The sequence below is a fragment of the Chrysochloris asiatica genome, unplaced genomic scaffold (assembly GCF_000296735.1).
Source record: "Chrysochloris asiatica unplaced genomic scaffold, ChrAsi1.0 scaffold00228, whole genome shotgun sequence".
In the NCBI taxonomy this organism is placed as follows: Eukaryota; Metazoa; Chordata; class Mammalia; order Afrosoricida; family Chrysochloridae; genus Chrysochloris; species Chrysochloris asiatica.
The window spans coordinates 2,375,090-2,388,638 of record NW_006408746.1 but is presented as its reverse complement, the minus strand read 5'-3'; positions in this window follow the sequence as shown (position 1 = coordinate 2,388,638).

Below are 13,549 nucleotides of genomic sequence, written 5' to 3'. Positions count from 1 at the left end.
AATAGGAAAATCTGCTGCACAAGGACTTTTTAAAGTGTTGAAGAGCAAACATGTCAGCTTGAGGACTAAGGTGCACCTGACCCAAGCCAAGGTATTTTTCAATAACCTCATATGCATGCAAAAGCTGGACAGTGAATAAGGAAGACCTTAGAAGATTGATGCTTTTGAGTTATGGTGTCGGAGGAGAATATTGAGAGTGCCATGAGCTGCTAAAAGAACAGACAGATCTGTGTTATAATAAGTGCAGCCAGAGTGCTCCTCGGAGGCCAGAATGGCCAAACTTCATCTCTCATACTTTGGACATATTGTTAGGAAGGACAAGTCACTGGAGAAGGATATCATGTTTGGTAAGGTGGAGGGTCATAGAAAAAGAGGAAGACCCCCAGTAAGATGGTTTGGCAAAGTGGCAGCATCAATGAATCAAGCATGGCAACAGTAGTGATGTTGGCCCAGGACCAGGCAGTATTTCATTCTGTTGTACATAGGGTCACTATGAGTCAGTACCGACTCTATGGCAACTAACAACAACATATTCCAAGGGTTTACGATTATGACTTTTGCTTACCCTATACGTGGTATACTTCCAAGTCTTTACATTGATTGAGACATTCGATGTCTCATTAATTACATTTCCATTAGATGTTTGAGTCTTATACTCAACACTTCAGAGTGAAGAGTCAGAAGGGACATTTTTTACTCCAACCACTCTAGTTTCGGTATATAAGATAGGCCCAGATTCTCATACATGGTCACAAGATCTAGACTTGAATATGAGGGAAAAGTAGTAGAAGTCCATTCTGTCTTTGGATCCAACCTTCATGATCTATTCCAACTTCAACACTAATAAAATTGCTGCTGCATTTTCATTCTCACTTGGCCTGGAGATAAGTAATTGTATTCTCCAATACACTTTGAAATTAGATGTTGTTGTTGTTGCTAAGTGCCACCGAGTCGTTTTTACCTCATAGTGACCCTGTTGGGTTTCTGAGGAACAGCTGGTGGGTTTAAAATGCTGACTTTGTGGTTCGCAGTATAGTGCTTATTCTACAGTGCCATACCATGAGTTCTTGCACCTAGATGACATTAAATTATTCTCCAACTCATGATGACTTGATATACAATGAGAAAATATGTGCCCTAATCATGCACCATCACCATGATTGGTTTTGTATTGAATTGTTGTGATCCATAGAATTTCTATTGGCTGATTTTTGGAAGTCGATTGCCAGACCTTTCTGCCAAGTCTGTGTTAATCTAGAAGCTTTGTTGTAACTTTTCCAGCATCATAGCCACACACAAGCCTCTAGTGACAAACTGGTGGTGATTGTGTTTGAGGTATTGGAGTAGAAATTGAACCAAGATCACCCGATGGAAAATGAGAATTCTACTACTGAGCTATCACTGTCTTTCTAAATTATATAAACAAGAATAATTCAAGCTTTTACTTTTACATTTCAGATTCACTGATAATAACATTTTTTTTGGAAAATAACTCTTCAAAAAGGCAAATTTTGTTTAAATGTTGTTTAAAGAGTTCCCACTTCTCTAACAAAATGTATATCTGCTAAACTAGAAGGCTGCCCTACCCTAAGCTCAGCAATGATAAAGTATACGTGAGAGTTCCTAAAGTCATTTTAAATAGAACTGCCTGATGTTTATAAAGAATGCCTTTAAGATGTCATAAAAGCTATAAAAAGATGGCTAAGAGAAAATCATTTATCCAAAACAAATGTTTTTACTTTGTGCACATAGAAAGTTTCTGTGAGATAAGACCAGAATTAAACCAGCACTCAGGCTAAGGTTTCTGCCCATGTAATAAAATGTCAAACTCAAAAAAAAAAAAAGTAATCAGGGAACTTCATTTGAACTGTGATCCCATAAATCAGTAACTGAATTCAATAGCTTCATTTCATCTCAGTGGAAATTAAAAGCAGATATTCTGCTAAAGCCTATAATAGGAAATGTAGACAAAAAAAAGTGATGTCTTCAACCTTATAAACACCCTACCCATTATCCCAAAACTTCTCCACTACCCTCAACACCACCATCATCTTCCTCTTCCCACCATAATTATCAGCCAACATATTGAAAGCCTTTCTCATCTTTAGCATCAGGCTCCTACCAAACACATAGGAGAATTATTTTGTTCTCTTTATCTTCCAGATCACTTGCTGTTACTGTTTTTAAATGCCATGGAGCGCAAGTTAAGTCTAACTAATAGTGTTGCTGTTGTTAAGAGCCTTCAAGTCAGTTCCGACTCACAGTGACTCTGTATACGATTCCTGAGGAACAGCTGGTGAATTTGAACCACTGAACGTACAGTTCAAACCAACCTTGAAGTCCAGCACATTTTCCCACAGCACCACACCAGGACTCCAATTCATAGCAACCCTGTGTAGGGTTTCCAAGGAGTGACTGATGATTTTGAAATGCCAGCCTTGTAGTTCAAACCATATTATCAGGAGGGACCAGTCCCTGGAGGAGGACATCATTCTTGGTAAAGTGGAGGGTTGAAAAAAAAGAGGAAGCCCCCCAATAAGATGATTAGCACAGTGTCAGCAGCAATGAGTTCAAGCATGACAACGGTTGTGAGGTTGGCACAGGACTGGGTAGTGTTTAATTCTGTTGTACATGGGCTCTCTATGAGTCAGTACAGACTAGATGGCCCTTAACAACAATAATATGACAGTTTTGCCCTAAGGTTGATGCAAAGAAACAAGGAATATGCCTTGGTGTATCATTAATGATTGACTGAAAAAAACAACAACAAAAAAATGTTAATCTAATCTCAGAGTCCTGGTGTGGCACTGTGGGTTAATGCACTGGACTGCAAAGTTGGTTTGAACTACAAGGTTGGAGGTTCAGACTCACCAGTTGCTCCTCAGAAACCCTATTCAGGATCACTATGGGTTGGAATCTACTCAACAGCACTTAACAACAACAACAATATAATCTCAGACTAAAAAAGTATGAGCAAGATAAAGAGAAATCTATACCTAGACACATCATAGTAAAACTAGAGAATGTGTAATACAAATGTAAAATCTCAAACTTATAAACTCTCTAGTATTTTTTTTTTTTAATGAAGTATTCATTCTCGCCATTAGTTTCAGGAGTTTTCACTTTAAATTTAATACCAGTATCAGTTGACAGAGTCAACTCTGACTCATGGCAACTCCATATGTGTCAAAGGTCAACTGTGCTCCAAAGGGTTTTCAAGTGGATGCCAAGGCCTTTCTTCCAAGCACCTTTGTGTGAAATCAGACATCCAACATTTCAGGTAGTAGCCAAGGACATTGTTTGCAACACCCATTATAATAAACATTAACTCTTTCAAGATAAGATCACTAGATAGAAGAAAATATTTAAAAATTTGAAATTATCACAAGTTAAACTTTATAAAGAAATGCTTTATGAAGAAAAAGGAAAAAAAAATGGAGCAGACCACCATATGTTATCCTTACCCATTGCTGTAACTAATTCACCTTGAACTGAAGCTTTTAAATTGTACTTACAATTGTTGCTGTGGTGTCAGTTCCGACTCATAGTGACCCTGCACAGAGTTTCCAAGGCTGTAAATCTTTACAGGAGCAGAACACCTCATCTTTCTCCCACGGAACCGCTGGTAGTTTTGAACTGCTGGCCTTGAGGTTGGCAGCCCGACTCTTAACCACTACACTATCAGAACTCCTTGGTACTTACAATTAGAAAACCAAAAAGGAATAACACGCTCAGAATTTGTTAACCTGAGGTAACAGAGTAAAAAATTCAAGACTTGACTTGCAACATGAAGGATTCTATGGTCAAAATATTGAATGATGCAGAAAGCATCAAAAGAAGATAGAAAGAATACACAAAGTAATTGTACCAAAATTAAATGATTAATGTTCAACCATTTCAAGAGGTAGCATATGTCAAGAGCCAATAATACTGAAGGAAGAAGTCCAAGGTTCATTGAAGGCAATGGCAAAGAACAGAAAACCAGGAACTGATGTTATAAAAATTGAAATCTTTCAACAAACCAATGAAACACCTGAGGCAGTCCCTCATCTATGCCAAGAAATTTACAACACAGCTACCTGGCCAACTGATTGGAAGAGATCCATGTTTGTACCCATTACAAAGAGAGATAACATAATGCGATATGGAAATCATTGGACAATATCAGATAATATCGCATGCAAGTAAAGACAATTCACAATCAACTGCAACCATACATTTCAAATTTCATTTGGCCTTCAGCTCAACACAATATGAAAGGGAAAATCATGAATGGTACCACAAGGAAAATCCTTTTGTCTTTTTCTCTGAGGAAGTTGGCAGAAAAATAAAAAGATAATTTTTAACAATGTTTTATCTTCTCAGATTTTTGTTGTTGTTGTTGTTACTAAGTGCTTTTGAGTCAGTCCCGACCCAGAGTGACCCTGTGTAGGGTTTCCGAAGAGCAGTTTGTGAGCTTGAACGCTGACCTTGCCATTCAAATCGACTTTGCAGTCTAGCACATTAACCCACAGAGATACATTAGGACTCCATCTTCTCAGATTGATGGTGGTGGTGTGCCATGGAGTTGGCTCTGACTCATAGTGACCCTGCATAGGGTTTCCGAGGCTGTAAATCTTTCCTAGAGCAGAAAGCCTCATCTTTCTCCTAAGGAATGGCTGGTAGTTTTGAACTGCTAACCTTGAGGTTCGCAGCCCAACTCGTAATCACTGTGCTACTATAGCTTAGATTTGTTGTTGTTGTTAAGTGACATCGAGTTGGTTCTGACCCATAGTGACCCTGTATAGGGTTTCCCAGGAGCAGCTGGTGAGCTTGAATTACCGACCTTGCAGTTCAAACGGCTTTGCAGTCTGACTTCAAATACTTACATAAAAATTCATACCAATGTACATATCTGTTCTGGATGTTAATAAACTGAGAACTTAGGTTAGACGAGAGACCTAAAAATAGCTGTTGTTAGTGCCATTGAGTCATTTCTAACATTTCCAACTAGCTGCTAGATTTGAACTGCCAACCTTGTGCTTAACAATCCAATGCTTATCCTATAGTGCCACATCACAAAGATTGTTATTAGGAATTAAGTTTAGTATAGAAGTAACATTTAAAACCAAAGCTATGAGTAAGTTCTCTGTGGGAATTGAATATATACCAAAAAAACAAAAACAAAAAAATCCCCAGAGATTTAAGGCATAAGACAATGAATAAAATTTAGGAGCAATGGAAAAAGTTTAAGGCAAAGATAAGTATTCCTAATTCTAGAGGAAAATACGTGTGAAGCATTATTGTTGTTTGTTGTTAAGTGTCATTGAGTTGGTTCTGACTCAAAGAGACCCTGTATAGAGTTTCAATAAAGTGTAGAATACAATGCCAGAATAATGGGGTCCAGGGATAGTGATTATTGTAATTGGAAAACCATTGCAAAAATTCATTCAATAACAAAAAGTAATTTTTTTACTAAAAGAAAAGAAAAGGAAAGTAACAGGTCAAGATGATTCATTTAAGACATTTAGCAGTATATTAAGATCATGAGGAGTGCCCTGGTGGCACACTTGGTTAAGTGCTCTAGAACAAAAATTGTCAGTTAGAACCCACCCAGAGCTCCTCAGAAGACAAGGCCTAGTGATCTACTTCTACAGGGTCACAACCTTTAAAAACCTGCTGAGAAGTTCTACTTTGCCATATGTCAGAAATGACTCAACAGCAACTAAAAACAATAGATAAATATTGATGATTATTAATGATAATCTTGGAAAGAGTGAGAGGGTACAAGAAGGTGGCTTAGAAATGAAGAAGATATTTTTTGCTGAAAGGCAAATCAGGAAATATTGATGACATTAATTTAGAAGAGAATACCTGATAAATTTACTTCCTGGATTAGAATGTAATTAATCAATCAAAGATGCACACTAAGGAGGAAAGATAGCTTCTGAAATGGCAGTGTCTGAAATTGACATGGTTCTCAGAGATGCAGAGACATAATCTGAAGAAGCTTTTACAACAGGGGAAGCAAATAGTTTGAAGCTCTTCAAACATCTTAGTTATGCTCCCTCCTGGGTGGGGAGGGGATGGCATTGAGAATGGTGTGGGGAGCTCACCAGGGAGTCAATAAGACCCCACTGAAGAGACTCACACATTTATATCTATTTTCCAACAGCAAGCAGGATAAACCAATATCCACAGGCAATCAAACACACCTTTTAAAAACACTCAATTTCAATTGCATCTTCTCCACCCTAAGACTAATCACATTCATATGCATATGACTTGGGTCTCTGGCAGGGTGGATCCAGTGGACTCTGACTCCAAATCAGCCTTTAGTTTAACCAGCTTGACAGCTACTTTAGGCAATTCCAGAAGCTGTTTTTCCACACTCAGCTGTAACATTTTATCTCTTACATTGCTTTCAGCCATTGTTGTTGTTGTTGTTGTTGTTAAGTGCCTTCGAGTCGGTTCCGACCCATAGCGACCCTGTACAGGGTTTCCAAGGGTGTAAATCCTTACGGGAGTAGAAAGCCTCATCTTTCTCCTGCGGAGCAGCTGGTAGTTTCGAACTGCTGACCTTAAGGTTCACAGCCCGATTCGTAACCACTACGCTACCAGAGCTCCTTACAGGTAACAAAATCCAAACTAACCATCTAAAATTCAGAAGTTTCACTTTCCATACCTCTTGATTCTTTCTCTTACAAAACCCCATTCTTCCATGAGTCTTGAGCCATTACAATGAATCCAAAACAGCAAAAATGATGCAAGAGTCATGTCTGATGTCCACTGACTTCATAAGGGGGAAGGAGAATCAAACCTAAAATCAGCCCAGGCTGATTCCCATGAAGCAAAAGTCTGATATGTTTCTATCCTACAACTTTCTTTGCCATATTCTGACACCAGCCATCCCTCCCACAGCACTCTATGCCTCACATCTGGGTTTGAATGTGGAAATCATCAACAATACCATTAATAACACATGAAAGTAAAATTTTCCTAAAGATAATTTTTAAATGGCTTCAACAGTATATTGACAGGTAAATTCCAGAAGTTCAAGCAGGATTCAGACAAGGATGGATATGATTGCTGGATCTTGGCTGAAAATAGAGAATACCAGAAAGATATCTGCCACTGCTTTATTGACTATGCAAAGACTTTCAGCTGTGTAGATCATGACAAGTTACAAATGTCACTGTAAAGAAAGGGTATTCCAGAAAAATTAATTGTGCTCATGATGAACTTGTATGTAGACCAAGGGATAGTCACTCGAATAGAACAAAGGGATGCTGAATGGTTTAAAATCAGGAAATGTGAGAACCATGGGTGTATTCAATCGCCATACTTATTCAGTCTGTATGCTGAGCAAATTATTTGAGAAACTGAATTATATGAGGAAGAATATGGCATCGGGATTGGAGGAATACCTGTGATATGCACTTGATACAATCTTGCTAGTTATACATGAAGAGGACTTAAGACTCTTACTGATGAAGATCAAAGACCATAGCCTTCATATGGCTTGCACCCCAATGCAAAGAAAACAAAAATCATCACTACTGGACCAATAAGTAACATCATGATAAATGCAGAAAAAATTGAAGTTGTCAAAGATTTCATTTTAATTCGATCCACTATCAACACTCATGGAAGCAGCTGTCAAGAACTCAAATGATGTATTGCATTTGACGTCTTTAAAATCTTCAAGAGCAAATATGTTAGTTGCACCTGACCCAAACTTTGGTATTATCAATAGCCTCATGCATGTGAAAGTTGGGCAATGAATAAGGAAGACCTTAGAATAGTTGATGCATTTTACTTATGGTATTGAAGAAGAATATTAAAAGTATCATGGATTGCTAGAAGAACAAACAAATCTGTGTTGCAAGGAGTACATTCAGGATGTTCCTTAGAAGCAAGGATGATGAGACTTCATCTCTCGTGTTTTGGACATATTATCAGGAAGGACCAGTCCTTGGAGAAGGAAGTGGAGGGGTCATGAAAAAGAAGGGTGGCAGCAATGATCTCAAGTATAACAAAGATTGTGAGGATGGAGCAGGACCAGGAAACTTAATTCTGTTGTGTGTAAGGTTGTTAATGCATCGAATCAACGCAATAGTACCTGACAACAACACAAATGTCTGTTTTTAAGAGGTCCCAGTAATCTATTTTGTCTTCGGCTGCTTTTGTATTTAATTATGTTTGCCATCTATCATAGGACACAACTCTGTGCCTATTTTTTTTATTGACGATCTGTATAGTTCTAGGTTTTACATTTGGGTTTTTAGTTCATTATAAAGTTTTTAGTTCAGTTTCTTTTTGTGTATGGTGTGAAATATGGGTCTTATTTCATTTTTTCTGCAAATGGATTTCAAATTTTGTCAGCACTATTTGTTTAAGAGACTATCTCTTTTCTATTTATTGTGTCTGGGCCTTTTATCAAAGATTAGCTAACTGTAAGTGGGTGTATTTTCTTCTGGGTTCTCAATTCTGTTCCACTGATCTATATAACTCTCATGGTACCAGTACCAGGTTTTGACAACTGTGACTGTAAAGTAAGTTTTTAAATTGCTAAGTGAGAGGCTTCCAACTTTGTTCTTCATAGTAACCCGCAACTTTTCCAGTGTCTCTTTGCTTTCCAAATAAAGTTAGTGATTAATTTTTCCCATGTCTTTGATGTTGGAATCTGGATTGGGATTGCACTTTATCTATCTATATACAGGGAGAGATAGACAGAGAGTGACACTTGTTGTTAACTACTGTCAAGTTGTTTCCAACTCATTGACACCCTGTATAGGATTTCTGGGGTATGGCTGGTGAGTTTCCACCTCAGTCCTTGTGGTTCAAATAGACTTTCCAGTCCAGTGCTTATCCTACAATACCACACCAGGACTTCACAGAGATACACTAGGTACCACCAGTCCATGGGTTCTTAGAAAATGTTCTGAGTGAAAGGGTAGGCACCACTGGTCTGTGGGGGTGGGAAGATGGTGCCTTCTATCAGACTGTGATCCCCTATCAGGTAGAAGAATAGATGAGGGATGTGGGAGCATTCCAGGTCTGTGGGCCCCTGACACAAGACCTGCAAGGTATGGTGTGTGATGTGATTGCACTTACCTTTTACAGGGGAAAATCACTCTTGCCTGGTTCTAGACATGGAATCACTCCTGCTTGGAAAAATCAGGTGACGGGGACTTTGACTGGGAATATTGCTTGCTTTGTGTCAACAGATCCATTCTATGCATATCTTGCTAGCAGGTGGATTAATAATTCTTCGTTGGTTTGTATTGTTTCTTCTTCCACTTGGCACTCATTCTTATTTTTCAGCTTTGTCTTTAATTCCCAGTGCTCCAAAATTGTAATTTATATCCAATTCATTTATTTTATTGTGTCTTGGTTGGAAGAAATACATTATGAGTCATCTGACTATTCTGCCATCTTTAACTGCCTCCCAGCCACTAAGTTTTTTTTTCTGCTGCCTAATAAATGTGTATTATGCTTGATATATTGGTTAGCATGAATGGCTCTTCTTGAAGAAAGTCACTTCCAGTTGAACTTTCAAGATACTGATCCTGCAACATTCACAAGGTGACCCTGGGATATGTGGTCACTGATGAAACCCTGCCTGAATATCCACAGACTTATTCTTTAAGAAGCCAGTTCTCTTTTTTAAATAATAAATATAGCTTTGTGAAATAATGATATGACTGTAGTGGATACATGCTTCCTTATGTCTTCTATCTCTTTGACAAAGCTTGGCATGTCATTTATCAGAATCCCAGATGTGATATTGATTTTAAATTTAGGCAAGATTCAGAGTTTGTAAGGGCTGTTGTGGTAAACAGGGCTGCATTCCAATGTGAAATTTATCATATTTTTAGCATTCAGTATCTTTTTCTAATACAGTGGGTTAAACATATAACATTTCTCTAGCTTGCTGACATTCTCATTATAACTAGGACGCATTGAAGTGATGGACCTTAAGGAGATGCTGTCAAATGATGATGGCTAGTAGAATGATGGGAACAATATTTTGACTGGTAGAATGAGAAGAAGGGAAGCAATAACATAAAAACTACTTCAGAGAGGCAAAGGGGCATTTTCTCCATTTTTTTAATCTAAAGTGAAATAAAAAAGTAAAAAAGCCCCTTAAAAAGAATTGAAATAGAAATTAGTTTGTTATTGCTTTCAGATAAACTGGTAATTTTCCATTAAATGAACAGAAAATAAAACAGTCTAAACTTCAATAAAAGCTAGATTTGGGAAAAATTACTTTGTGCAGAAAGAAAATTTTGTAATTTATCCCAAACTGCGCTCACCAGATTCATAGCACAATGTAATCCTGGTCTATTACATACCACTCTGTGCAGCTAAACTTAAGTCACCATTTTTTGCCCTTTAAGATGAAATCATGCAGCTCAAACACTATTGTATTCTTAGAGCTTCCAGATTTATATATGTATATATAAAGTGTTTGTAGATATACAAATATATAATCTTACCTATGACTATAGGAAAAATTAACATTTTACTAAAGTTTAAAAGATGTTCACTAGAGATTGTTTAGATATGGTAAGCAGAAGTACTCTGTGGCTTTTTTTTGTTTTTTAATCAGATTTTCTGAGTACAAAAGTTTTATTTTCATCTTAAAATTTTTGGAAAATTCAGAATATGTGGAAGAAGATAAAAACACATTAAACTCAATATCCAAAGAAAAACATTTGGTGCTTTTTTTTTTTTCATTTTTTTGTGTATGAAAGTCTATCAAAAACTAGAAAATTGTTTTATAGACCATTTTAAAATATTTTTACCATTTGTGGCGCTGTGGGTTAATGCACCAGACTGCAAAGTCGTTTGAACTGCAAGGTCAGAGGTTCAAGCTCACCAGCTGCTCTTCAGAAACCCTATACAGGGTTGCTATGGGTCAGAATCTACTCGACAGCACTTCACAACAACAAGTGATACTTCCAAATAATGTTAAGTATAATTAAAAGTCATGATTCTAAATAACTACCTATTCTTTACATTTTTGACTCTATTATGATACTTTTACTTTTCTCTCATTAATTTGTGTTTTGTATGCTTCTCCCTTCTATACTACTTATTCTGTAAATATATGAGTCGGAACCGACTCCACAGCACATAACAACAACAACAACATACTGTAAATAACTCTATATTAAATATCTTTACATTAATCTCTGTGTATATCTCTGACTATTAGAAGAAATGGACATTTGTGATGCCCTTGATTCAAACTGAACAATTGTTTTCCACAAGTAATTTAATTTTTTACGTTTAACCTTTGTGAATAATTTTAAATGTAAATAATTTTAAGTGTAGTTCTGGTAAGTAATGTGATTTTTGGTGCAATCAGAATTTTTTTGTTTGTAGTTTCATGAACTTATGATCCTTTCTGATTTTTTATGTTCTTTGCTGTTTCTGTCCTACTTAGTCATTCTCTTGTTATATACACTATTTTCATTTTATCTTAAATTTCATTACTAATGACAATAATGATAAACTTGTGGAGTCGGTTCCAACTCATAGGGACCCTGAGTTCCTAGGGTTTCCAAGGCTGTATATTTTTACCGAAGCAAAAAGCCTCATCATTCTCCCACAGAACAGTTAGTAGTTTTGAACTGCTGACCTTGAGGTTAACAGCCCATTCAGTATTCAAATGACTCGTTCTGTTCAAATGACTGCATCTTTGTCTAAATAGAGGTTTCTCATGAGCACATTTAAGTATTCTGTAATGGCTATTCTTTCCAATGTTATCCATACTTTGTTATGATCCACACAGTCAAATGCCTTTGCAGAGTCAATAAAGGACAAGTAAACATCCTCCTGGTATTCTCTGTTTTCAGCCAAGATCTATCTGACATAAACAATGATAACCTTTGTTCCACGTCCTCTACTGGATCCAGCTTTAATTTCTGGCAGCTCCCTTTCTATGTACTGCTGCAATCGTTTCTGAATTGTCTTCTTTTTTTCTAACCCTACACTTTACCAACCATGATGTCCTTCTCCAGGAACTGTTCCCTTCTGATAATGAATCCAAAACATAGGAGATGAAGTCTCACCATCGTGGCTTCTAAGGAGCATTCTAGCTGTACTCCTTCCAAAGCAGATGTGTTTGTTATTCTAGCAACCCATGCTAGTTTTAATATTATTCTCCCATACTATAACTAGAATGTACCAATTCTTCTATGGCCTTCCTTATTCATTGTCCAACTTCCATATGCATATGTTGTTGTTGTTGTTGTTGAAGGACTAAATCCAAGCTGCACTGAAATCGCAGATGAAAACAAGGCTCCAGGAATTGAATACAAACTGAAATCTCTCAACACTGGAGGAGCTCACTCATCTATGCAAAGAAAGTTGGAAGACAGGAACCTGGCCAATTAATTAGAAGAGAGCCACATCTGTGCCCATTCCAAAGAGGTGACCCAATGGAATCCCAAACAGCCCACTGCTTTCAACTTGATTCCAACTTATGGCAACTCTACATAGGGTTTCTATGACTGTATTTCTTTATCTGAGCTGACAGCCTCATCTTTTTCTCTCAGAGTGGATGTTGGTTTTGAACTAAGCTCAACATCTATCCCAAGGCACCACCAGGTTTCTAGGTATTTGCACCATGCTCTAACCAACTAACTTCAGATATTGCCCAGTCACTCAAAATTAATTTATTCCAAGTCTATCAATATCTTCATTTTCTCACAATAACTGGCAACTCCTCTTGACTGTCCTACTTCTGTAATGACATGAGCAGTTTTCCATTGCACCAGCTTCAACAATGCAGGCAATTTTTACTCCACGTTCTCCTACAACTCAATTCTCACATTTAAATCTGTTGTCACACCTTCTTAGAATCCAAGCTGCGTAATCTAAAATGTTTTTAACTGAGCCTTTCTTTCCAGCCTCATCTCCCATATCTTCTCTCGTGGTCTACATCCTACCCTTAGACTAGCATTTATACGTTGCCTTTACATTATTTAAACTAATACAAAAACTTTTGCAAAGTACTTGTGGTTTTTGAAAAATCACATTTTGAAAGCTACAGGCTAGTGTCACTTACTTCACAAAATCTTACTTCTATTTTCTTTTTACCCACCCAAATGATCTTTCTATAATAAGACTTATAAAAATGTTTTAAAATTACAATCCATTTGTATTATAATTGTGTGCAGATGATTATAAAAATTATCAACTTTTTCTGTAATAAATTGCAAATTACTTAAAAGAAGGAAAGCTCCTATTTACCCTATTGTTTTATACCTATCTTCAATAAATCATTTCTGAACTGAATTTTGTTGTTTATATTAAGCATTGTGGAGCCATTTATGAGTCATGTTGTTGTTGTTGTTGTTGTTAGGTACCATTGAGTCGGTACTGACCCATAACAACCTTATGCACAGCAGAATGAAACACTGCCCAATCCTGGGCCAACCTCACTGCTGTTGCCACGCCTGAGTCCATCGATGCTGCCACTTGGCCAATCCATCTTGTTGGGGGACTTCCTCTTTTTCTCTGACCATGCACCTTACCAAACATGATATCCTTCTCC